Source organism: Bos mutus, chromosome 12 (assembly GCF_027580195.1).
Source record: "Bos mutus isolate GX-2022 chromosome 12, NWIPB_WYAK_1.1, whole genome shotgun sequence".
NCBI lineage: Eukaryota > Metazoa > Chordata > Mammalia > Artiodactyla > Bovidae > Bos > Bos mutus.
Window position 1 is genome coordinate 22176795 of NC_091628.1, and position 27512 is coordinate 22204306.

Below are 27512 nucleotides of genomic sequence, written 5' to 3' on the forward strand. Positions count from 1 at the left end.
GTTCATTCTCTATGACTGCGTCTCTATTCCTGGTCATTTGTAGTGATGCCGATAGGCCTAGAATCTGTCACACAGAGCGAAGCAAGTCAGAAAGGGAAAAACAAATATTGTATATTCATGTATATATGGAATCTAGAAAAGTGGTACTGATGAACGTATTTTCAGGGCTATTTTTGAATAAAGAGGATGGAGCCACAGCAAAGGAGTGTCAATGGTCTCTAGAAGCTAAAAAGGTCAAGGAAATGGATTATTTCCTAGGGCTTCCAGAAGGAACACAGCCCTACCCACACCTGGATTTTTGCCCAGAGACCCATTTTGGACTTTGGACCTTTAGAAGTGTCAGCTAGTACTTTTGTGTTGTTTTAAGTCCGGGCTTGTGGTGATGTTCTTCCAAAGCAATAGGAGGCTGACAGAGGAAACCTGCGTTTTTGTGGGTCTGCTTTCTGTGTGTGCATGCTCAGTTCAGTTCAGTTCAGTTGCTCAGTCGTGTCCGACTCTTTGCGACCCCATGAATCGCAGCACGCCAGGCCTCCCTGTCCATCACCAACTCCTGGAGTTCACTCAGACTCACGTCCATCGAGTCAGTGACGCCATCCAGCCATCATGACCAATTCTTTGTGACCCCATGGACTGTAGCCCGCCAGGCTCCTCTGTCCATGGGATTTTCTAGGCAAGAATACTGGAGTGGGTTGCCATTTCCCACTTCAGCAGATCTTCCTGACCCAGGGATCGAACCCGCGTCTCCTGCATTGGCAGGCAGATTTCTTACCACTGAGCCACCGGGGAAGACCCTGCTTTCTGTGATGGAATCCAATGCTACAGGGATGTGCCCTCAAAGTCTGGCTGGAAGACTGAACAACTGAGTCAATGAACACAGAAACTACGGCACAGTCTTCTCAGGACACTTCAAAATAATGTCATTACTTTGCCATTTAAACTTATTCCCCTCTTGCATCAACTTCCTTTGATCAGGAGCGTAGAACACCAAGAGGACACGCAGACACATACATGCAAATAAACAACTGTGAGTTCTAACGGACAGGACGAGGCTTCCCCCTCTCGGAGCGCCTCAGTTAAGCCCGGGTTGGAGGAAACTCAATGTTCTCTGGTTTGGGGCCCAGCAGTGCTGTGGTAGGGTGATCTTATCCTCTCTAATGTTCCAACCCAGACTGTGAAATGTTCTTAATCATATGACCTCAGACTCTTAGTTCAGGCTAATTAAGCCTCTTTTGACTGTACCTAATGTCCTGGTTTGCAACAGCAGTTGGGTAACCGTTAATATTGTATACCTTGGCCATGGTAGCTTGCTTGAATTCCTCTGTTTCTCTGGGCAGGATTCAGGCACTTCTGATAAGAATACAATCTATCTGTGGCTCTCGGGGGGTCTTTGGGCTTGCAGTCAACTAAGGGATTATTTTTAGAAGGAGGTAATGGCACCCCACTCCAGTACTCTTGCCTGGAAAATCCCATGGATGGAGGAGCCTGGTAGGCTGCAGTCCATGGGGTCGCTAAGAGTCAGATAAGACTGAGCGACTTCACTTTCACTTTTCACTTTCATGCATTGGAGAAGGAAATGGCAACCCACTCCAGTGTTCTTGCCTGGAGAACCCCAGGGACGGGAGCCTGGTGGGCTGCTGTCTATGGGGTCGCACAGAGTCGGACACAACTGAAGTAACTTAGCAGCAGCAGTGGGCTAGCACCAGCTGGCAAACCTCCCCCGAGTCTAAGGATCTTTCCTTTCCTTCTGGGAGCTGCGTATACAAGTTTTCAGGTGGGTTTAGAAGGGGAGTATGCCACCCACTGTGTCTGAAAAGGACAGTGAATGGAAAGGTCAAGGGGTGGGGGAGCGATCAGTGAGAGAAATGGTTCCTACAAATGAGTATATGTCTCCAGAATTAGTGTAGGAGGGAGAGGAGCTGATTAGACTTTAAAGTCTATTTTATTAGATGCTCTTAGCCATGAACTAGGCTTCATGGTGGGCTCCATGGCTTCTATGCTATGATGTTATCTTGGACTTTCTTGGTGGTTCGTAGGTAAAGAGTCTGCCTACAATGCAGGAGACCTGAGTTTGATTCCTGAGTCAGGAAAATCCCCTGGAGAAGGAATTGGTCTACCCACTCCAGAATTCTTGCCCTGGGAAATCCCATGGACAGAGGAGCCTGGTGGGCTACAGTCCAGATGGTCACAAGAGTTGGACATAACTTAGTGACTAAACCTGACTTGTGAATCCTCTCTAGGGCTAAATAAGTAAGAACTCTTAGATTTTGAGCGTGTGTATATCTACACTTAGTCCACTGTTTCACTGTCAGCAAAGCTGATAGCCCTCAGTTTTGTGATGATATTTGAAGTTTTCTCAATGTCAGACTGTTTCACCTACATCTGTCTGAGGCAGTAGAGATCCCAGGAAAGAAATAAAAAGCACCTTCGTTTTGGGCAAGTTGCTTAGCTTGCCTCAGTGTCTTCATCTATAAAGTGGGGATAATAACACCAGACTCAAGTGTGTGGTTCTTGTGGGGGTTAAATGAGACAGTGCGTGTAAAGCTCAGTGGAAAGTGTCAGCCACAGGGTGAGTTTCTCTGCAGAATTTAGCTGCTCTTCCTGGTAACAAGCAAGTGCTTAAGTAGGACCAGGTGTCAGCAACAAGGTCAAGTGCTGGGTGCAAAGATGATTAAGGTAGAGTCTTGCCTGAGAAACTGTTTGCAGTTTATTGGGGGAAGATATGCAAATATATGGGGCTTCCCAGGTGGCTCCGTGGCTAAGAATCCAATTGCCAATGAGGGAGACATGGATTCAATCCCTGGGTCAGGAAGATACCCTGGAGAAGGGAGAGGCTACCCACTCCAGTATTCTTATCTGGAGAATCCCATGGACAGAGGAGCCTGGTGGGCTACCGTCCATAGCGTCACACAGAGTCAGACACAACTTAGCAACTAAACAACAACAGCAATGTGAACATGTAAGATTAAATGAAGAATCATGGGTCCCCTTAAAATTATGACTAGAGGTAGAGTGAGTGACCTGCTGTATCTGGGATAGGGGTGGTGATCATGAGGAAGCCCTTTTAGAGCAGATGGTCTGGAGGTAAGATTGGACCCATGAGTAGGTGTTCACAAGGCAGATGGGAAGGAAGGTGGTCCCTCCCATTTAACAGTGTGCCCACCATAGAGAGTCCTGGAGGCACAGACCCGGAGCACTGCCTGCCTGTCCCCATTGTGGTCAGCTGTGTGCAGGCATAATCGGGAGGAAAGCAGGCATCCCAAAGGGTTCAACGTCTGCAATCAGATGGCCTTCAGGGCAGGCACAGGAGACCCTGCATCCCAGCACAACATCTTCCAGGGCTCCTGGCAATGGAGACTTTCCCTTTGCAAAGTGGCGGGGCTCCTGCCGCCTCCTGCCTTTTCTGGCAGCGATGGGGGAGGTGCCCTGAGGAGATAACCTGGGGAAAGTGCTGATGAAGGAGGAAGATGATGGAAGTGCAGATGAAGGAAGACTTGCTAAGATGAACTCTTTCTCCTGTTCTGACCCACCCTTTCCTTCTTTCAGCAAGTGCTACCAATTCCTACCAACTCCGAGTGGCACGGGGGTGGGGAGGGCAGGCATCAATGGTGTCTTCATCCTCCCCTTCTAGGGTTGGAAGGACCTGACTCAGTTTTGTACATAGTAGGTACTCACACAGTCAAAGCTGGTTTTTCCACTAGGCGTGTATGGATGTGAGGGTTGGACCATGGAGCAAGATGAGCACCGAAGAGTTGATGCTTCCAAATTATGGTGCTGAAAAAGACTCTTGAGTGTCCCTTAGGGAGCAAGGAGATCAAAGCAGTCAATCCTAAAGGAAATCAACCCTGAACATTCACTGGAAGGACTGGCACTGAAACTGAAGGCCCAATACTTTGGCAAACTGATGCCAAAACCAGACTCACTGGAAAAGACCCTGATGCTGGGAAAGATTGAAGGCAGGAGGAGAAGGGAGTGACAGAGGATGAGAGGGTTGGATGGCATCACCGACTCAATGGACATGAGTTTGAGGAAACTCCAGGAGATAGTGAGGACAGGGAAGCCTGGGGTGCTGCAGTTCACGGGGTTTCAAAGGACTGGACACGACCAAGTGACTGAACTGAACTGACTGAGAATATGGACAAACACACCAGCAGTGATGTATAGAGTGGCAAGTAGTCTAGACAGACATGTGATCATGACAACAAAATGTACTCAGCAAATGCTAGTTGGAAGAAATAGAGATTTCCCGTATGAATGGAGGCTCTTCTCAGTGTGTATTTGGACAGAAAGCTCTGTGTATTTGGAAGCCAGAGCCCACACCTGTCTTGCTCACCAGTCTGTCTGGAGCCAGCAGTAGGCTTGACATTTTGTCAGTTCTCAACAGATGTTGAGTATGCTTTTTCTGGTCGTTAATGCAAAGCTTCAAGATCATCTTTAACCACTTCCCCCCACTCTTAATGAGTTACTAGGCCTTGTCAATTGTGTGTATAAATATTATGACACTTTTCTCCTTATATTCCTTGAATTCAGACTCTGGTTATTATTTACTTGAACTTTTATGAAACCTTTTACTCCGTCACCTGGTCTTCCTGTTGTCAATGTCACCTCACCCTTTCTACCTCCCTGGCCTACTTTTAAAAGTATCAACTGATCACATGTTATCCATCAGCTCTGTGTATGTTCATTTCTTAGCTTGGTAATAAACTCCTTCACAATATAGTCTGGACCTAACTCTTGAGACATGATTTCTTTCTGCCAATTGCTTTAATCAACACATCATTCCATTTCTATTTCACGTCTTCTGTCTTCAGGAATGTGCTTGTGTTAGGTGGCTTTCTCTGTGCACTAAACATGAATAGATGGATGGGTGAGTGGATGGGTGGATAGGTGGATGGGTGGATGGATGAATGAGTGAATGAATGAATGAATGAAAGGATGTATGTGTAGATAAATGAATAGGTTGTTGGATAAGTGGATTAAAGCAGGATGAGTAGATAAATGGATAGATGGATGGAAGGATGGGTGGAGAGATGCATGGATGAGATGGACAGGTGGATGGATGGATGGCTGGATGGACATATGGAGGGATGGATGGGTAGATGAGTGGATGAACAGACAAGCAAACGGATGGATGCATGCATACATACATGAATGAATAATTGGATAATTATTGATGTAGCGATTCTCCAGGAATGTGCTCAGGTATCCTTAGAGCCCCACAGTGGACTTTATCTGCCGATGCGTGTATTATGTAGCACAGCTGCAGGTGTGGCTTACTCATTTTCTGATGTGATGAGGAAAAGATTATGGGAAGGGGGGCTGGATAAGGGATATATCCTTCCAGGTGTGCATAATAATGATAATATAATTCTTCATTTGTAACAGAGCCTATATTAAGTACTCTGTGCACATTATCATATTTAATCCTCACAGCAACTTTACGAAACAAGTTTCTTATTATCCACGATTTGCGGGCATTTAATGAGGTTGAATAACTTGTGAAGGAAATTTCAGAGCTAAGATCTGAGCCCACATTTTATCCACTTGGAAGCTCAGGCCCTTACCTACTACCCAGAGCCAGGAAATATTGGGGTAGCAATTGGGTGTGAGGCCTTAGAAATCAGAGCTGCCATGCTTGAACCCAGCCAGGCCACTCATTTCCTGAGCAGGTAAATCACTTAATTCAGCTTCTCAGTTTACTCTATGGTTTAATGGAAGTAATAGAATCTTCTTAGCAGGAGTGCTGTGAAAATTAATGACTGCATATAAAGTGGTTTAAGATAAAGATTTTCAGATAAAAGGAACTGGAGGGAGGGAGTTTGAAGGGCTATTAGGAAAGAGTGGGAACTGCAGCTTATTCTATTTCCACGGGTTGGGCTGCGAGTAGGCAATGCATTTGTAAAAAATTCAGCTTCAGATCGATTTGCATGGCTGAAGAGTTTGGGGGGAAGTAATAGAACCTGGTAAATAACTGTTAGATTCCATTTTTATACATTTATAAAACATTATTTTTAACACTGTATTATTTAAGAAAGAGAAACTCCTGTTTTGAATTAATTATGATGGTAATGGGAATTTCCTGGCAGTCCAGTGGTTAAGACTCCACACTGCTAATGCAGGGGATACTGGTTCAATCACTGGTTGGGGAACTAAGATCCCAGATGCCACATGGCCAGAGATTCAAAACATAAAACAGAAACAATAATGTAACAAATTCAATAAAGACTTTAAAAATGGTCCACATCAAAAAAAAAAAAAAATCCAAAAAAAGAAAAAATGATGATAGCTACCACAAGGGAACCAGGGACAAAAGCATTGTATGGCCTGATCTCGGAGTGAGCCTGGCTTCTTCAGTGGCAAGCTCAGAGTGCCACGCTCTTCCCGTCATCTGCTTGTGCTTGGCCATGGGCGTGGGTAGGAGATGGGAAAAGAGAAGCTGTTTATGTTAATGCATCCTCTCCTCGCCTGTTCCCCGAGATGGGAGTGTCTTGCGTGGTTGATTTTGTCACCCTCCATCATTTTGTACTCTACCACCACGCATGCCCTGTTGAATGGATGAACCAGCGTCCCCTGGCCTCTTCTACCCCAGCCAGGTATTACTGTGCATTTACGTACACTTTCTCATCCATTCGTGTGCTCATCAAATATTTATGGAACATCAGCTCTGTGCCAGACACTGTTCTAACACTGGGGATTCAATGGATGTAAACTCTACCTCGTGGAGAGATTTCCTGCCAAATCATCAAACCGTGAAATAATTACAGAAATGACAAGAGCATTGAGGAAAAGCAAAGGCAAGTAGCGAATCCTGTGACAAAAGAGTGTGACTTTGTGGGTAAGGTCAAGGGAGGCTCCTGGAGGAGGTGGTTTTAGCTGGGGCTGAAGGATGAGCAGAAGCTAGTAGGGCTTACAATGCTCAGTTCCCATACTAGGCGTGTGCAGAGATAAATAGGACCCAGTGGATAAACGGCACAGCCTTGAACTCAGGAGCTTTTGCTGTGGTCCAGGAGATGGGCCTCAAAAGAGCCTCTTGATGAAAGTGAAAGAGAAGAGTGAAAAAGTTGGCTTAAAACTCAACATTTAGAAAACTAAAATCATGGCATTGGGTCACATCACTTCATGGGAAATTGATGGGGAAACAATGGAAACAGTGACAGACTTTATTTTGGGGGGCTCCAAAATCACTGTAGATGGTGATTGCAGCCGTGAAACAAAAAGACTCGCTCCTTGGAAGAAAAGTTATGACCAACCTAGACAGCATATTAAAAAGCAGAGACATTACTTTGACAACAAAGGTCTGCCTAATCAAAGCTATGGTTTTTCCAGTAGTCATGTATGGATATGAGAGTTGGACCATAAAGAAAACTGAGCACTGAAGAACTGATGCTTTTGAACTGTGGTGTTGGAGAAGACTCTTGAGAATCCCTTGGACTGCAAGGAGATCCAACCAGTCAATCCTAAAGGAAATCAGTCCTGGATATTCATTGGAAGGACTGATGCTGAAGCTGAAACTCCAATACTTTGGCCACCTGATGTGAAGAACTGACTCATCGGAAAAGACCCTGATGCTGGGAAAGATTGAAGGTGGGAGAAGAAGGGGACGACAGAGGATGAGATGGTTGGATGGCATCACCAACTCAATGGACATGAGTTTGAGTAAACTCTGGGAGTTGGTGTGGCCTGGTGTGCTACAGTCCATGGGGTCACAAAGACTCGGACATGAATGAGCGACTGAACTGAACTGACTGATGAGATGGACAAACACGCCAGCAGTGATGTACAGAGTGGCAAGTGGTCTAGACAGATGTGTGTGAGGGGGTGGGTGAGGGGGCGGAGCTTCTACTTGGAGAGTTTTCAGGGGAAGTCCATCCCGTCTGGCGAGTCTGTGTTGCTCGGAAGCCTGAGTGGGATCAGTAGTAGATGATGAACGAGGGAGTGGGGGCAAGGGCATTTTATGGAAAGGGAACACCTCATGGAAAAGCTCAGATTGCTGAAGCATTTGTTGGTGAAAGCACAAGTAGCTTTTCAAATCTGGAGCTTCAGGACACACTCGTGAGATGTGATGGGAGAGAGAAAAAGAAGGAAGTCAGGTAAGGAAGGGCCTTGTGAGTTAAGATGCTGAGAAACTGGAACTCTATCCTCTTTTCTGTGAGAATTGTTGAGGGGTTTTGACTAGGGAAGTAAGAGATTCCCTTGGCACTGGAGCATCCTCCCTTCAGCAGTCACGCTTAGAGGCTGATAGAGAAAGCACCAAGGGTATGGACGGGGAGAAGGAGAATATGGCAATGACCTTTTGAGACTGGGTGACTGGATGTGATTGGGAGAGTACAGACGGCAGTCAAGGAAGATTCTTAACCATGTTTTCCAGGACATGACTCTCTGCAAAATTCTTTAAGCAACCAGTTCTTTGATGAACTGCTCATCTTCTCTCTCCTCTTAGAGTCCACCCACAAAGCATCATTGTGAGGAACCAGGTGGCAAAGATCCTTGATGGACTGGTTTAGGTTTTCCAAACACCTTTGACTTCAGGACCATTTCTTTTTATGAAACATATACTAACACCCAGAGTGATCTTGCTAAAAGTAAATGCCAAGCATATCAATCTTTGCTTAAAATCCTTTAGTGCTTTTTGGACAAAGTTCAAATTATTGGCCTTGTACCTCAAGGCCCTTCTAGAACTAGGGTTTGGGAGTCCATCTTGGGAGAAATGTTTCCATTTGTAGGTATTCTTTAGAAAAATGTCTATTCAATGCTTTTGTCCATTTTGGTGGTGGTGGTTTAGTTACCAAGTCATGTCCAACTCTTGTGACCCCATGGACTGCAGCCTACCAGGCTCCTCTGTCCATGGGATTCTCCAGGCAAGAATACCGGAGTGGGTTGTCCTTTGTCCATTTTATTTGGTTGGTTTTCTGGTTAGTATTGAGTCGCAGAAGTTCTTTAGATATTTTGAATATAAATCTCTTGCCAAATATCTGTTGAAAGTACTTCTTTCAGTCTGTTTTGAGATCACAGTGTTATGTAAATATTGAGAAGGCAAATGGAATGAATGGAGTTTGGGGCAGGTTGCATTTAGAATGCCTGAAGAATATTCAGTCTATGCCTTGTCGACACTAGTCTCGAGGTGTCCTGGGGTCAGGCGTACACTTCCCTGCCTCCATTATCCTATATGTCAAATGGGAGAACAGTATCAGCTTGTCTTTTTCAAGGATTATCATGAAGTTAAAATAAAACATGTGAAAGCAGCTAGAAAGAGTGAAAAGCCATATGCAGATGGTTGTGCTACACTGGCATTACGTACATTTCAGACCACTCCCAGTAGGCAAGACATGGTGTCACTTTCAGCTCTAAGCCTGTCTTACCTCTTCTCTTAACTTCTCTCCAACTTGTCTTTTGTACCTGTACATGAACACACCTCTTCTCCACTTATCTCTTCTGGGTGTTTGTAACTGGGTATAATGCATTCGAATCCCAGACCTGAACAGATACAAACAACAAGTATTGTGGTCCTCTATTTGTTACATATTGGTCTTTATCTCCTTCTAGTCACTCACCCAGCACATATTGATTGCTTTTTAACTATATATTCCAGACACACGCTAATGACAAAACAGGACAGACGCAGTCTTTTGTCTTATGGCCTGAAGTCTTTTGTGAGAGTCAGACAGTTAGGTCATCATTATCACACAGGTCATGAAACGGGGTTACAGGAACATCAAAGAACAAAAGGTGGAATCTGGGGAGCAGCATGTAAGAAGTGAAGGAAAGCAGAGGAAAAGCTGGAGCCGTGATGCCATGAAGTTTCTGAAGGAGTCACTTAGGGGAAGTAACAGGAGGGCCTCCTACGTCTAGCAGAGGAAGTGTGTGTTCACGAAATCCACATCTTAGTTGGCCATTTTAATCTTCCCCATTCACATTTTTTCATTTTATTGACTATTTGTAGTTCTTCTCTACATAGTTTATTATTATTATTATTTATTTATTTGTGCAGAGTCTTTGTTGCGGCATGCAAGATCTGGCTCCCTGACCAGGGATTGAACCCGGGACCTCTGCTTTGGGAGCTCGGAATCTTAACCCTGGGACCACCAGGAAAGCTCCACATCTTTTTTCAGGATTAGTTGGTGGGGTCTCAATAGGATTCCTATTCTTGCTTCTTATAGCCATTTGTTGAAGGTGATAATGATGGTAAGTTGTTCAAAAAAGAGCTGATGGGAAGGAATAGAAGAGGAGAGCCAGGGTAATTCCCTAACTGGTGTGTCAAAGCTTGAAGAACTGACCATTGACGAAACTGCCCTTCTCAATGGCTGCTTTCCATCCTGGTCCAGACCCAGCACTCCAGAGTCAGCTGCATCCTTCTAGACAGCCACTTGTTTCGAGTTGCTGTCTGCTATCCCTGGGAGACGAGGCGGAACTCAGACCTTCGGGCCGTGACCCACCCCGTCTGCAGGGTGCTCGGTGCCTGGGAGCAGAAGCATCCCCAGGAAAGGCAGCGCTGATCTGTGCTCTGGCCATGCCGTAGGAGACTGCCTAGGGCCCTGGCAGCTCTGCTTTCAGTTAGGCTCATTGGGGCACAAAGCATAGGACCATCTGAGATTGGGGTACAAATTCATATTAAAGGTTTTGCACAGGCTTTTTGTCCATGGTCAGAAAGCATCTCCCAGATCTGAGGGGCCTGTCATCTGATGCTTTGCTGGACATCTGTCTGAGCTGGGTGGGCTCTTTATGCTGACTTTCCCCAGAGCCTGCCCCACACCCCCAAAGCCATGTGCTGTTTATCTCCCGCCATGGTTCTGCGGAGTAAGTGGCTCTCATTGATGCAACGCTGTGGGCCAAGATAATTTAGATAAAAATCAACCAAGAACTTAATGAGCACCTTGGCAGTTTACATGGTCCATTCTCCGAGCATCTCTGCTCACTGTTGCTGTGGTGATTCATCTGTGCGAAGCAGGAAGCTTTGGTAGCTTTAATGATGCATTTTACATGAATGCGGCCCCAGTTGACAGGTGTACATCTCCCTTGCTTTAATGGAAACATCAGCTGTAATGCAGCTATTAGCTGGTAAGTTTTCATTTTAACCTTCTGTGCTCTTCAGAAAAAATTTCCACCCTGAGGGAATATGGAGTTTATGCATGCGTGCTAAGTCACTTCAGTTGAATCCAACTCTCTGCTTCCCTGTGGATCATAGTCCACCAGGATCCTCTGTCCATGGGATTTTGCAGACAAGAATACTGGAGTGGGTTCCCATACCCTCCTCCAGGGGATCTTCCTGACCCAAGGACTGAACCAGTGTCTCTTAAATCTACTGTATTGGCAGGCAGGTTCTTCACCACTAGCACCGCCTGGGAGACCAAGACGAGCCGTGTCAGACTCTTTGTGACCCACAGACTGTAGCCCACCAGGCTCCTCTGTCCTCAGAATTTTCCAGGCAAGAGTAACTGGAGCAGTGTGTCATTTCCTATTCCAGGGGACTTTCCCAACCCAGGGATCAAACCTGTGTCTCCTGCGTTGCAGATGAGTTCTTTACCACTGAGCCACCTGGGAAGCCAAAATAGCATTTAGGTTTGACTAAATTCAACTGATGTTAACTTATCCATCTTGGGTGTGCTTCCCAGTACAGAGTCTGTCACCCAGGAGGACCACGGTAAATGGGTGCCTCCTCCTTCTGGAGCCTCTGGCTTGGCTCCTGGAGGTTTGGGGGCTTTGATAGAACCCATAGCATTTGAGGAAGGAAGCACTGTGTCCTCCTGTGGATGTTGCCAACCCCGTGATCCACGTCAGGGCCATCTTGGGAGATCAGGGGGTCGCACCCTTCGTCTTGCAGGTGTGAGAAATCACCGCCTTCTGCTTGTTGAAGTTGGAAAGGAAACTTTCTGTGTCAGAGGCTGCCCGTGGCCTGCTGACCCTGTTTGCTGCGTGGGCTTCAGAAGTGCCTGGGGTTTCTGTTAAACTACGGATTTCAGGGCACCGTCCTCATGGGTCTGGTTTGGAATGTCTGGGGCAGAGTACGCCTCAAGTAATTACTGGTTCATAAGACTGAGACTAAGAAAAAGAATAGGACTTCTCTGAGTGGTCCAGTGGTTAAGAATCTGCCAGTGCAGGGACACAGGTTCGATCCCTGGTCTGGGAAGATTCCACATGCCACCAGGCAACCAAGCTGGCGCAACGCAACTATTGAGCCTGTGCTCTCTAGAGCCTGGGAGTCGCAATTACTGAAGCCTGTGTGCCTAGAGCCTGTGCTCCGAAACAAAAAGAAGCCACCTCCATGACAAGTAGACCCTGCTTGCTGCAACTAGAGAAAGTCTTTGTGCAGCAAAGAAGACTCAGAACAGCCAAAAATCAAAGAAAGAAAGAAAAAGAATGGCCCAGATCTGTGAACAAAAAGAGTTGGTGACAGGCAGTGGGAAAAAGCCTGCTTCTTGTCACCGCTGTGCATCGGTTGCAGGCATGTGGCCCTGGATACCAAGCAGGCTAAGTGACGGTCATCTCTTCAGTGGATCTTGGTGCCAGTCCCTGTGCTACGCACCGGGAACACGGAAAAGAGGAAGCCATGGCTCCTGCTCCGTGAAATCCACAGGCCGGTGTGAGTGAGCAAACAGACAAATACAAACCAACGGCAATGTACGGAGACTGATGGTGTGTTAGTGCAGCACACATCCAGTCTGAAGAGTCACGGGATGAAAATAGTGGCTCCCGTTTATAGAGCATTTGCTGTGGATTGGGCTTTGTCTTATGCAAATCAAATAAATTCACGACAACAACCATTTAGGGAAGGTGAGGAAAGAGGTCTATGCTGTTAAAGCTTTGCACAAGGCTGCCCAGTTAATACACAGCAGAGCCAGATGGTACTTGCAAAAAGCCATGTTCTTAAGAGCTGAATTACAAAGTCTTTCTGAAGAGAGGGAACCTATTATTTGCTGAGCACCTACTTTGTGTGGGGCTCACTTAACTGAATATTGGTGATATTTCTGAGACCGGCCAGAGCTCTGCCAGCACTCAGGGGCCAGGCGCACTTTCAGATGCTTTGTTGCATCTTTTAGCCAGAGCCTGAAAGGATACAGGGATGCTAGAATGTTGATTCTGTAAGGATTCCTGGTGGCTGGGCAGGGCCTTGTCACCTCTAGCCAGACAGCTAGCAACTAGGTCGTGGCTTCCCAGTCCGTGTCCCCCAGTGTGCTCACCGTTCAGGACACAGACAGCCCTAGTCTCTATTTCCTAACCTCCATAAGAAACAAACAACAGAGGTTTCAGCCCAAGGCGATCAGCGATTGCATTTCCATCCTCTGATCACTTTCCAGCGTGGGCTTGGTCCCCCGCCTAGTCCTTTGCATCCCGTCAATCAGGCTGGTGCTGGGAGAAGTCCCACCTGCTGGAACAGGGGATAGAGCTCCTGAGTCACTCACAGTTCACTTGTCATCCCCCGGACTCACTCTGCACGCATTCTATCTGTTGAGGTTTCGGTTGAAGACACCCTTCTTCACTTCCTCTCCAAAAAACGGTCAGGTGCTGTGTTTCATGCGGCATGGCTGCTCCAGTGTTGGCCACGTGTCATGGGTTGTCCCTGGCCCCTCAGTGTGTATATAGGCTGCAGGGACTGGTCTTTAATCAACCAGCAGTTTGCATTTGCTTTTTAATAAGTTACTATTGGAGGCCAATGATATTTTTTAAAAACCCACTTCTTTTTCTTTTACATGGTTCATCAAAAGCAGGAAGTCAAAAGATACAAATACTCTTCCTGTGAATTAGCAGAGAGACCTTTCTCATCTGTGCTCGTGAACTTGCCTCCTGGGGCCACCAAATGAGCTTCTGGAAGAGAGGAGAGTTGCAAGCGGGACCCTGGGGTAGTCAGCTGGCAGGAATGGGGGTGGTGGTGGTGGTGGGACAGCGTGTTTGTTGATCTTGGGAGCTGAACTTGAGAGGTATTGAGGAGAGAGGCAGTCGGATGCTGTGAGCTGGCGTGGCAGGGGAAGGGGTAAGGGCAGGGCCAGGTAGCTCGCTCCAGGGATGTTATATATAAGATGATGGCCAGTGCTGGCTGATGAAGAGATGATGCTCTCAAGTAGCAGTCAAACTGGCATGATGATCCCAGGCCTTCTGGGAGCTGCTGAGAAGAGGGGCTGCATCAGGGGAAGTGGGAGGCCAGGGAGGAATGGGTGTCGGAGAAGGAGCTCATTTCAACACTTTGTGTGGGTTCGTCGGTCAGTTATGTCCAACTCTTTGTGACCCCATGGACTGTAGCCCTTCAGGTTCTTCTGTTTTTCTGGGAGTTCCCAGGCAAGAATACTGGAGTGGGTTGCCATGCCCTTCTCCAGGGGATCTTCCCGACCTAAGGATGGAACCCGGGTCTCCTGCACTGCAGATTCTTTACCATCTGAGCCACCAGAAAAGCCCTTCAACATCTTATGCTGGATCAAATACACACACACCACCTTTGTACAAACTCACTCGGTCTCAGGGGTACTGCCCAGTGCCAAGTCACACAGGTCACTGATTTGTGATTGACAACTCGTGTTTTGACAATAAGCAGTGAGTCACGAGTATCAAGGAAAAGCGGTGTCACTGGGGCTGAAAGACCGTCCTTTCTTGACTCTTCAGGTGGCTGCCTGCCAGAGAGGAGGCATTGCGCAGACTCTTGTGCAAACAGGCTGGTTGGCGTGTGCCTGCGGAAGAGGCCACCTGCCGGCATCTTCCCGGGGAAGAGGTAGGATGACTGAGATCATGTATAGAGAGTATTTGAAGACCTGGAAACAAAAGACCTTCTATGCATAGGAGATTTTCGGCCACCACCCCCAGGCCAAAATAAGCAGCCTTTTCTGCCGCTGCAGATGTGTGTTGAGAAAGCTTGACAGCATCAGTGCCCAGACACGTCTAATCACCTGCATCCTCTACTAGCTTCCACCTGGAGTCTATGCTCATGACAGGCTTTGAGCACCTCTTTCTGCCAAGCCATGGCTTAGGTACCAGTTTCCCTCAGCATCACTGATTATCTGTGGTCAGACCTCCTCTGCCGATATTTTTTTGTGTCCATTGGCCTTTCTATTTTTCATTATTTCATCAAGATTGTATCGAGTGCCTACTATGTGGCAAGCACTGTGGAATGAGCTGGAGATACAGGAACAAAAGCATAGGATCTGTGTCCCCGAGTTGCTTCAAGGCCCGTGGGAGCAAAAGGCACACAGTCCAATCAGATACGGGTATGTGTATGTGCGTGCCAAGTTGCTTCAGTTGTGTCTGACTCTTTGTGACCCCATGGACTGTAGCCCACCAGACTCCTCTTATCCATGGAATTCTCCAGGCAAGAGTACTGGAGTGGGTTGCTGTGCCCTCCTCCAGGGGCTCTTCCCGACCCAGGGATTGAACCCCTGTCTCTTATGTCTCCTGCATTCAGGTGGGTTCTTTACCACTAGCATCACCTAGGAAGCCCCAGGTACAGGTGACCAAATGGTAAAAGTGATGAGAGGTGGCATGTCATTCCCTAGCAGACATCCAGGGAAGTAGCTTGTTTCATGTGCTGCCAGATCTAATGATAACTGAGCCTAAACTCCGATCTGTAACTTTGAGTCATTTGTCCAGGTTCCTCCGTCTGAAACCACAGAGCAAATGACACTCCTCTTCCGTAATGATGGAACTTTGGCTATGTAAGCTTCTCTTCCAAGGCTAATAATCTCTTGACACGGAGTCTAGACCTGTCCTTGTTTTAATTGCTATCTTCTGGGTATATTCTAGTTTCTTACTGAAGTGGTAAAGCCAGAACCCAATACAATATTATGGGTTTGGCTGGAGAGAAAAGTCAGAAAGACAAATAAATGAGGAATAATTTTAAAAAATAATATAGTAAAAAAGATTCTAGCAATGTGTATGTGTGTGTTTAACATATGGGATTGAGAGAGAGTATATTTTTATCTTTAATTTTCCATAATGCAAAGTCAATTCAAAGACATTTTAGCATAACATAATTGATTTTGATTTAGATAAAAACTTACATGTTCATTCTCAGGCCTGTTTATGTTAAAGTCAAGTTATGAAAGCTTGATGGAAATACCTGACCAGGCAGGTACTGTGGCTATAGCCTCCTCAAATCAGTCTTGACCTCTCTTTAACCTTTATCCATTAGCCAGGGCCACAGCACCCCGGGAGAGCCTTCACTTCCAAGTAATTCTTAACCTAGCCATACACATGGCTTTCTCTCTGTGTCAAAGCCATAACTAAGCCTTTCCTCCCTGCAGACAGCTGTGGAGAAGGCTCAGCAAAATGGCCAGGGACAGCCATTCTGCTTACAGTCTCTGTGAATTGTCTACAACACAAGGAGTCCCCCTTCCCTATTCTGAGGAGTACAACCTAGGTGACCACACATTGCACCTGGACACAGATTGCCTGTGACGTCTGCCTTTAAAGCACAACCCAAGAAACCTATTTCTAATCTATATTGGGAGACTGTCAGGGTCGGAATTCACCTGTCATAGGTAGATTGGTACTTGGCATCTCTTCCAACTCTATATCTCCAAGAATCCCTTGCAGCTAGGTTTATGGATGTAAATTGGGCTCCCCAGTGAGAGGCACTCATGGGAGATTTGAAATGGGGAACTCAGGTCAGATATATGAAGCTTTGGCCAATAGTGCTGGCAAACAGGGTCTTAAAGATGCTGCCACTTTTCTGTAGCAAAATTCTCTTGCATAATCAGCAGCTCATATGAGTAGAGAGGCAATCATAGTGGCAGGCTAATAGTTTCCAGAGTCCCATAGGGGCTGTGCTCTGAAACACAGCTATTCCCAGGGCCACCTCTCCAGCTTCTGTTTGGGGAGGAAAAAGCAGTTTTCCTTATGGATTGGGTCAGCGGTGTAATGCCAGGAGTCATTCCTGGAGACCCAACCTACAGCCTAATCCTTCCAGCCCCTCCAATGATTTTGTGAGCACTGAACCCCTTTCCACTTAAAATTGCTATGATACTTTGCCTTCTGAAACCGAGGAACATTGTTCAAAGGTTGTGTCTGAAAGGTGATTTACCCTTTTTTACCTTCAAAAGTGCCTTGTGATTACTGTTAAAGCATGCTGCACTAGAACTTGAGTTTTAGTCCCATGTCTGTTGCTTGTCACCTATGCCCATGACCTTCAAAGAGTCACTCAGCTCTCAAGTCCTTTTCCTTATCTATCAAATTAGGCAAATGACATCTGCTTTGCATATGTGAGCATCAGTGCAGAGAATGGGCTTCAAGCAGTGAAATGTGACTGCTTGAAGTGTTTTCTCCTCAATCTGCTGCTGCTGCTGCTAAGTCTCTTCAGTTGTGTCTGACTCCTAGCGACCCCGTGGACTGCAGCCTACCAGGCTCCTCTGTCCATGGGATTTTCCAGGCAAGAGTACTGGAGTGGGTTGCCATTGCCTTCTCCACCTCAATCTAATATCCCCATGCTGCTGCTGCTAAGTCGCTTCAGTCGTGTCCGGCTCTGAGCAACCCCATAGACGGCAGCCCACGAGGCTCCTGTCCCTGGGATTCTCCAGGCAAGAACACTGGAGTGGGTTGCCATTTCCTTCTCCAATGCATGAAAGTGAAAAGTGAAAGTGAAGTCGTTCAGTCGTGTCTGACTCTTAGTGACCCCATGGACTGCAGCCCACCAGGCTCCTCTGCCCATGGGATTTTTCAGGCAAGAGTACAGTGGGTCGCCAGTGCCTTCTCCGAATATCCCCCTAATGAAACCCAATCTCTGCCTTTCACAAAGTCTCAATTAGAAAATGTTGTCTATTCATCATGAAGTGAGAAGTATCAAATGTCCTGCCTCATAAAATTTTGTTTAGGATTCCCTATGGCTATTTGCAAACTGCAAAATGCTCTGACACTCTGGAGAGTTGATATTTATGCAACAATTTCTAAATGATTAAGTGAGAAGGTGGCCCTTTGTGATCCCCATGGACTTTATGGTCCATGGAATTTTCCAGGCCAGAATAATGGAGCGGGTAGCCATTTCCTTCTCCAGGGGATCTTCCCAACCCAGGGACCGAACCCAGGTCTCTTGTACTGCAGGCAGATTCTTTACCAGCTGAGCCACCAGGGAAGCCCTGGTGAAATCAAAGGACTTTTTAAAGTCAGGCCGCTGTCAAGATAGACATTAATACCATTTAGCCTATGAGCTCGATTGACGTGAGTCTGAGTGAACTCCGGGAGTTGGTGATGGACAGGGAGGCCTGGCGTGCTGCGATTCATGGGGTTGTAAAGAGTTGGACACGACTGAGCGACTGAACTGAACTGAACTGAACTGAGCCTGTGAGCTCAGGGTCGTACAAGAAAGCCTGTGGAAAAAGAAAAGTTTCTGAAATCATATCAAGCCAGACTGGTAGCTGCTGAAACTCTACCATGCACAAGGCTTGCTTTAGGGTTAGGGTTGGGCATTGGGCCTTAAGCGAGATGTGAAAATAAGTACACTTGGGAAAATGTTACTGTCTGTAAATTATATATCAGTGAGCCTGGCTAAATTAAAAGAAAGGCACACAGAACTAAATATAATGGTTATTCATTTTTCATTCCAAACAAAGCTTGCTTGCCATGTATAACAGACCCACTGCACAACACACTATAATTCCCTCCTCTGTACAGATAATTGCTGTTTGCCACACCCATGCCTACTCTCGTTCTGCTGTTCCTTCTCATGGGAATCTCTGCCCATCGTGCCTACCCGATTCTCAGCTCCTTATGGCTCTAGTCAAAGGCCGCCTACTCTGAGAAGGTTTTCTTAATTCTCTAAATCTAAATTAGTCCTTCTCTGCCATTCTAGTTATTCCTATATGTTAACTGTAGTATGCATCCTTTTTCTGCCTCCTGTTAATTTCTGTTTAAATTATTTTGTTAGGTTTTGGTGATTTCAATCAATGATCATCAAATCTTTGTATATTTCAGTTAGCTATTTTAACTGTGGAACCTAGCATAGTGTAGCACTGGTAGTGAGCAAAGTTTGCTGAGTTCAATTTGGGGTGGATCCTACATGCCTTAGGAAGCATCACTACGAACAAAGCTAGTGGAGGTGATGGAATTCCAGCTGAGCTATTTCAAATCCTGAAAGCGGATGCTCTTTAAGTGCTGCCCTCATTATGCCAGCAAATTTGGAAAACTCAGCAGTGGCCACAGGACTGAAAGAGGTCAGTTTTCATTCCAATTCCAAAGAAAGGCAATGCCAAAGAGTGCTCAATTTACTGTACAGTTGCACTCATTTCATATCCAGCAAGATTTTGCTCAAAATCCTTCAATCTATGCTTCAACAGTATGTGAACCGAGAACTTCCAGATGTGCAAGATGGGTTTAGAAAAGGCAGGAGAACCAGAGATCAAATTGCCAACATCTGCTGGATCATAGAAAAATCGAGGAAATTCCAAAAAAAATCTACTTCTGCTTCATTGACTATGCTAAAACCTTTGGCTGTGTGGATCACAACAAACTGTGGAATATTCTTCATGAGATGGGAATACCAGATCATATTATATGCCTCCTGAGAAACCTGTATGAAGGACAAGAAGCAACAGTTAGAACTGGACAAGGAACAACAGACTGGTTCAAAATTGGGACAGGAGTACCTCAAGGCTATATATAGTCACTCTGTGTATTTAACTTATATGCAGAGTACATCATTCGAAATGCTGGGCTGGATGACTCACAAGCTGAAATCAGTATTGCTGGGAGAGATGTCAGCCTCAGACATGCAGATGATACCACTTTAACCGTAGAAAGTGAAAAGGAACTAAAGAACCTCTTGATGAAGGTGAAAAAGGAGAGTGAAAAAGCTGGCTTAAAACAGCATTCAAAAAACAAGATTATGGCATCTGGTCCTATCACTTCATGGCAAATAGATGGGGAAATGCGGAAACAGTGTCAGATTTCATTTCCTAGGGCTCCAAAATCAGTGTGGACGGTGATTGCAGCCACAAAATTAAAAGACAATTGCTCCTTGGAAGAATACCTATGACAAACCTAGACAGTGTATTCAAAAGCAGAGACATCAATTTGCCGACAAAGGTCCATATAGTCAAAGCTATGGTTTTTCCAGTAGTCATGTAAGAATGTGAGAATTGGACCATGAAGAAGGCTGTGTGATGAAGAATTGATGCTTTTGAACTGTGGTGTTGGAGAAGACTCTTGAGAGTCCCTTGGACTGCAAGGAGATCCAACCAGTCAATCCTAAAGGAAATCAATCCTGAATATTCACTGGAAGGACTGATCCTGAAGCTGAAACTCCAATACTTTGGCCACCTGATGTGAAGAACGGACTTACTGGAAAAGACCCCGATGCTGGGAAAGATTGAGGGCAGGAGAAGGGAGTGACAGAGGATGAGATGGTTGGATGACATTACTGACTCAGTGGACATGAGTTTGAGCAAACTCAGGGAGATAGTGAAGAACAGGAAAATCTGGAGCGCTGTAGTTCATGGTGTTACAAACAGTCAGACACAACTTAGCAAGTGAGCAACAACAGCAACATACCTTTAACTGTAGCGAATGTTTGAAAAGAGACGTTGAAAGGCTATTGATGAGGCCTCAGTGAGTCTTTCCTATTATTTCCTGTTTTCTCCTTAGCTGCTGCCTGCCTGCTCTCCCCACATAAGCAAGTGTCCACCCATATTTTTAGGAGCCGATAATATATGGTAGCAGGCCGGGGGTATTAGAACAATAGAAGATAATGTCACCTTTTTAGCTTTCATTATAATTCTATGTAGGGCCAGATCCATGAAATTTCAGGGAGGAGAAAGATGTATAATTTATTCAAATCTTGATTAAACCAAATAAATGAAATGCACCAGTGGATTCTGTAAGCACTTGCCCTGTGTGCATTATATAATGACTGTATCTATTTTTTTTTAATTTTGTATCTTTATTTTTTATTTTTCATTGGAGGATAATTGCTTTACAATGTTGTGTTGGTTTTTACCATACAACAATGCAAATCAGCCATGAGTATACGTATGTCCCCTCACTCGACCCTCCCCTCACACTCCTCTAGGTTAATAAAGACTGTATTTTAAGGGATGTGCATCCCCTCTCAAATTCACAAAGAAGGTGAGAAAAAGAACAGACAGACAAGAAAAAGAAATATTGGAGAAGTGTAGAAGGCGTGTGACCAATCACCAGAAGAAGTGAAATCTGAGGAGTCATTAAAATTATGGTAATGCTATTAATGAGAATGATATGCATACATTTGTATAGAATTGTAACATGTCTAGTTTTTTTTTTTTTTTTACATTATTATCTCATTAGACCTTCAGGATAACCCTATAGGATAGACAGAACACAAGTTTCATGTGAAGAGATGGATTTAGTACAACAATATGTCTTTTTGACCTCTGTGAACATAGCAAATTTCATTGTAAATGATTTAAGGAAATATGCCCATCTGAAAAATTTATTAGTTGGCATTTTGCTTTAAGTTGTCAGACTGTACCACTAAGGAGCTTAATGCCCATTAGTGGCTTACCAGTTAGGGTCAGAATCAGCCAATGTTACTCTGGAGCAAATGGAAAAACAAAATGAGTTTCTGTGAACTGGGGGTTTTGCTCCATGTGGGCTTGAGCATGGTCTTGAAGCGTTTATTAAGCTCAAAATCTGGCCAAAGCAACAGGTGCTAAGCATTTGATTCTAAACATCTGTCTTTCTCTCTTCTTTATAGTATATCTACATGTTGAAACAGACACAGAGCTGGAAGATGGGAAGCGGATCAGAAATGCCCTAGGTTGGTTGCAGGTAAGTGAGGATCAAACCCTATCTGCTTTCACTTCTCTGTCCAGCTGGTGTGATGTCACCTAGAAATCAGCCAGAACCTGCAGCCTGAGGAAAAAGATAAAAAAGTAACTCTCTATGGTTTTGAAAAATTCGTTCTTTTGCCTCATTTATTCTGCTATGGATTCCTTCTAATATACTGATATATTTCATTTCCGTTATTGTAATTCTTCAACTCACTTTGGTTGTTCTTTATTTTTCCTGTTTGCTAAAAACCTCTTGCAATTTCTCACTCTATGCATCTGTTCTTTTCCCAAGTTCTTGAATCATCTTTACCATGATTACTTTGAACTCTTTTCTTCAGTGGATTGCCTGTCTCCACTTCACTTAGTTAATCTGTCTTCTGGGTCTTTGGTTTTGAATAGAGACATGAAAAACAGAAAAGTATTTGAGATTGGGCTGACTTTTTCAAGTTAGACATTCATTTGTTTAGCTAAGAAACTATCACTGTGCCATATAACCTGAGGACACATAGATAACACGATTCTCATACCTGAGGAGCCCACAAACTAATGGGAAAGATAAACACGGAAATGAACAATTCCATAAGCTTGTCTACAAGAGTGTGGTGATGGGAGCAATGGTCTGTTTAAAGGTGTGGGGAAGGCTTCTTGGAGGAGGTGATGCTGGAGGGTGCAGAAACGAGTTTCAGTCAGTGGAGAAGGAAGATTATTCCAGACAGAGGAAGTAGTATGTAAGCAAAAGCACAGGGGCATGAATGGTAGGAATGATTTGCTAAAATGGTGATTCATAAAAATATGTGTCAAAGTCTAAGTTAAGATGGAGGAGATTACACATAAAAATAATTTCTAGAAGATGTTTCCATACTCAAAAGCTCACTACTCTGGACAGCACAGTGCTAGAACAATGTGTCTCAAACTTTAATGTGCATAGAATTTGAACAGGAATCTCACTAAGATGCAGATTCTGATTAGGTGAGTTTGAGGAGGCATCAGAAATTCTGCATTGCTAACATGCTCCCACAGAGAAGGCAATGGCACCCTACTCCAGTACTCTTGCCTGGAAAATCCCATGGACCGCAGAGCCTGGTAGGCTGCAGTCCATGGGGTCGCTAAGAGTCGGACACGACTGAAGCGACTCAGCAGCAGCGACATGCTCCCAGGTGATGCAGATGGGGCTAGTTTGCAGACCATTCTGTGAATGTGAACAGCAAGGGGGAGAAGCACAGGTGATAAGCCTAGCGCCTAACTTGAGGCTAGGGGTGTGTGTGTACGTATGTGCACGCTTGTGCACGCACAGATGTGTCCACCATGGGCTAGGCAATGAACAGCAACAGATTTTTAAAAACTTTTTATTTGTATTGGGATATAGCCGATTAACAATGTTGCGATAGTTTCAGACGGACAGCAAAGGGACTCAGCCCTACATATACATGTATTCATTCTGCCCCAAACTCCCCTCCCATCCAGGCTGCCACAGAACACTGAGCAGAGTTCCATGTGCTACAGAGTAGGTCCTTGCTGGCTATCCATTTTAGATATAGCAATGTGTACCTGTGCATCCCAAATTCGCTATTTCTTCCCCTAGCTCTTCCCCTGTCAACCATAAGTTTGTTCTCTAAGTCTGTGAATCTGTTTCTGCTTTGTAAATAAGTTATTTGTATCACGTCTTTTTAGAGTCCGCATATAAGGAATGTTATACAGTATTCCTTCTCTGTCTGACTTCACTCGGCATGCCAGTCTCTAGGTCCGTCCACGTTGCTGCAGATGGCATTATTTTATCCTTTTTAACAGCTGAGTAATATTTCATTGTATACAACGTACCCTGTCTTCTTTATCCATTCCTCTGTCAATGCACATTTAGGAGGAAACAATGCTTTTAGAGTAGTGACAAGATCACATCTATGTCTGAATGTGCAGAAAGTCTGGGAGTGAGTGGAACAGGATACAAGGATGAGAAGCTGCTAGATGAATTGAAGGATGGATATTGGGAGCTTGAACAGTACAGTGGGGCAGCAGGAAGAGAGAGGACAGGGCGGATACAAAAGATCCTCAGGAGGTGAGACAGACGGGGCATGAAGATTGACTGGGTGGAGGGGTGTGGGAAAGGGCCAGGAGGAGGAGGAGAGAATGGCTCCTAAGGACCAGTCACGGGGGGAGGAGGTTTGGTGCTGCCGTAGATAATACAGGAAGAGGAAATGGTCAGGTCTGGGTGAAAAGGAGCCTCCAATTGACCCAAGCAGAGCTGCTCAGAAAGCTGTTATGATTCAGAACTAAGGACTGGGAGAGCTGGATAGTCCTGGAGGTTAGGGGAAGCCACAGCATTCAGAGGAGGCAGAGAAATGGATGAAGGATTCAATACGGGATAGCCCGAGGGGTGAAAGAAGAGCAGACAGCATCATAGCAAGTGGAAGCCGAGTGTTCAAGAAACAGATCATGTCAATGTCAATGTCAAACACTGCAGAATGGTCACGTAAGAATGAGGTACACTTAGCATTTAAGTGCTGAAAGTGACTTTAAGGGAGGAAGTTCCAAAAGCACTGTGGTTGCAGGACCACATGGGCTTCCCTGATAGCTCAGTTGGTAAAGAATCCACCTGCAATGCAGGTGACCTGGGTTCGATCTCTGGGTTGGGAAGATCCCCTGGAGAAGGGAACGGCTACCCACTCCAGTATTCTGGCTGAGAGACTTACATGGACTGTATGGTCCACGGGATCGCAAAGAGTCAGACACGACTGAGTGACTTTCACACACACGCAAGGAAAGCGTGGCAGGTAGAGTAATGGTTCCCCAAAGACATATCTGCCCTGATCTCTGGAACCTATGAATATTACATGTTATATGGCTGAGAGATTTTGCAGCTGTGACCTAAAGTATGGACCTTGAGTTGGGGAGATTATCCAGATGAGGGCTCTGATCATACGCCAGCCTTATAAGTGAAAGAAGGGGCTTCCTTCATAGTTAAGTCAATAAAGAATCTGCCTGCAATGCAGGAGACCCGGGTTTGATCCCTGGATCAGGAAGATCCTCTGGAAAAGGAAATGGCAACCCATTCCAGTATTCTTGACTGGAGAATCCCATGGACAGAGGAGCCTGTCTGGCTACAGTCCATGGGGTAACAAGAGTTGGATAGGACTTAGCAACTAAACCACCACCAAGTGAAAGAAGAGGCAGGAAGTGTGGACCAGAGAGACAGGATGTGACCCGTCAACCCACTACTGTTGGCCGTGAAGATGGAGGAAGGGGCAGTGAGCCAGGGACCTTGATGACTCTGGAAGCTGGACAGCTGTGAAGAAAACAGAGCTCCTGGTCTCATAACTGCAAGGAATTCTGCTAACAACCTGAATGAGGAGGATAAAGGATTCTCTTCTAGAGCCCCCAGAACGGAATCCAGCCGACCGACACATTGCCTTTGGTCTGCAGAGACCTATCCCAGACTGCCGAGCTCCCAAACTGCAAGATGACACATGGGTGGTGTTTTAGCTGCTGTTGGTTGATATTTGTTACAGCAGGGATAGGAAACAAGGTTCTCGTCTAGAGTCATGGCAATAATAAAAAAATCAGCTACTCGTTCAAGATGCTTGAAGGTTAAAATACAAGATTATGAAGCTTGGAAATACATTCATAGGGCAAATTTTGGAGTCACTTTTTCTTTGGAGTAGGAAGTGGGATGGTTAGAGCCAGTCACCTGTTGACCTTTGACACTACATCCTTTGAGCTCTTCACTGGATGAGGTTGATTGATATGTAAGATCCCTACATTTGCTGGAAAGACCATGATTTATCCTTGCCCGTTTTTGGACTTTATTTACTTATGTGTGCATGCTAAGTTGCTTCAGTCGTGTCCAATTCTTTGCGACCCTATGGACTGTAGCCCCCCAGGCTCCTCTGTCTGTGGGATTCTCCAAGCAAGAACACTGGAGTGAGTTGCCATGCCCTCCTCCAGGGGATCGAACCTGCACCTCTTATGTCTCCTGCATTGGCTGGCAGGTTCTTTACCACAAGCGCCACCTGGGAAGTCCTTGTTTATTTATTTATGCCTGATCTTATTTTTAAGAGCAGTTTCAGGTTGACAGCCAGGCTGCGGAGAAGGCACAGAGGCTTCCCGTTGCCTCCCTCCCTTTGACTCGCACAGCCTCCCCTCCTGCCGACATACTGCTCCAGAGTGGCTCCATTTTACAATGTAGGACCCTACCTTGATGCTTTGTTATCACCCGAAGTCCGCTGTTTACATCAGGTTTCACTCTTGGTCTGGTCCGTCTTTCAACCTAAAAATAGAGATCCCACCAGCAACCTTTTGGTAAATTGCTTCCCTGTTGTCATCGCTTTGTGGCCCGATGGAACAAGCCCCGTGGCTTGATAGCAGTGGACACGTGCAGCCCAGGGTATCTTTAATTTCCCCTGCTCTGTCTCCTTCCACGTCTCCCGCTTAGCAGCCCAGCTATTACAGTAAGAGCTTAATGTGTGCCCTGGCATTGTTGTGGTATCATTTAGACGATTGCACGCTGGGCCGACACTAGTCAGAGGCGGCCTGTGCATTAAGGGCTCATCGTTATCAGCTTATTGGTTGCGGTCGATGGAACAGTGGTAAACCTCAGACCTTCCACTGAGACACGAGCCTATTTATGCTCTTCCCTCATCCTGTCCTATTCCCTCCTGTTCTGTCCCTTAGAAATGCTGCCTTTCTATGTTATTTGAAGCCAGTGGATAGCTGGGTGGCTTTTTCAGTCTTGCCCACCCCTTAGGAACATAGAAATATCAGTTGGTGAAGTCACTGTTATTACTCATTTAAATGAGAAAGTCCCAGGTACTGTAGTCATGGCCAGGGTATTTTAAAACATCTCTTTTATAATTCTATACGTTTCAATGTACTTTTTGATTTCTGTGTGTATTGCAGTTGTCTCAGTTATACTCCTTTGGTTTTGAAAGAAAGTTTCTAGAAGCCAGGTCTAGACTTATCTAAGGTTTATTTAGTGTGCTATAAATACAACATCTGATGCCACACCATCGATTTCTCATTAACACTGACGTGTGCTTAGTCGCTCAGTCATGTCCAACTCTTTGGAACCTCATGGACTGCAGCCGCCAGGCTCCTCTGTCCATGGGGATTCTCCAGGCAAGAATGTTGGAGTGGGTTGCCATGCCCTCCTTCCAGGGGATCTTCCCAACCCAGGGATCGAACCCAGGTCTCCTGCATTACAAGCTGATTCTTTACTGTCTGAGCCACAAGGAAAGCCCTTTAACACTGACAAAGGCTTACGAATCTAAACAAGCCCTTCCTTTACTTTTTCTGCATCTGTCTACATATTTCTTTCGCAGGTGTTCTACGGAACTATTTCTTTATGCTCATCATTCAGTTCAATTCCTAGACACGCTGCAGAGTGCACAGACTGATAATACTAGCAGCAATGCTTCTTATAATGATCATCAGTCCATTTCTCGCTCACAGGTGCTCCGGGGGGCAGGCAGGTCTCCAGTGACACATGCACGTTTTCAGGGGCCGCATGCATGCTCTCCTCCCCTCCAGAAATACCCAGACTCAGCCTACAACCTTGGCCCCAAAAGAATTCCTTTTATTCCGTGGGTGCCTGCTTAGTCACTTCAGTCGTGCCCAACTCTTTGTGACCCAGTGGCCTGTAGCCTGCCAGGCTCCTCTGTCCACGGGATTCTCCAGACAAGAAAACAGGAGTGGATTGCCATTTCCTCGTCCAGAGGATCTTCCCAACCCAGGGATTGAACCCATGTCTCTTGACATCTCTTGCATTGGCAAGCGGGTTCTTTACCCCTAGCGCCACCTGGGATGCTCCCC

At 45.7% G+C, this 27512-nt stretch overlaps 1 long non-coding RNA gene across 2 annotated transcripts in view; it reads left to right on the forward strand.

Moving 5' to 3' along the window:
• The window catches only part of LOC138990256 (uncharacterized), a 328388-nt gene that overhangs the window by 203892 nt on the left and 96984 nt on the right, over positions 1–27512 (forward strand). For both annotated transcript variants that reach the window (XR_011466375.1, XR_011466374.1), the window contains one exon: positions 21635–21708. This is a non-coding gene — a long non-coding RNA (uncharacterized lncRNA). The remainder of the gene's footprint in view (positions 1–21634; positions 21709–27512) is intronic.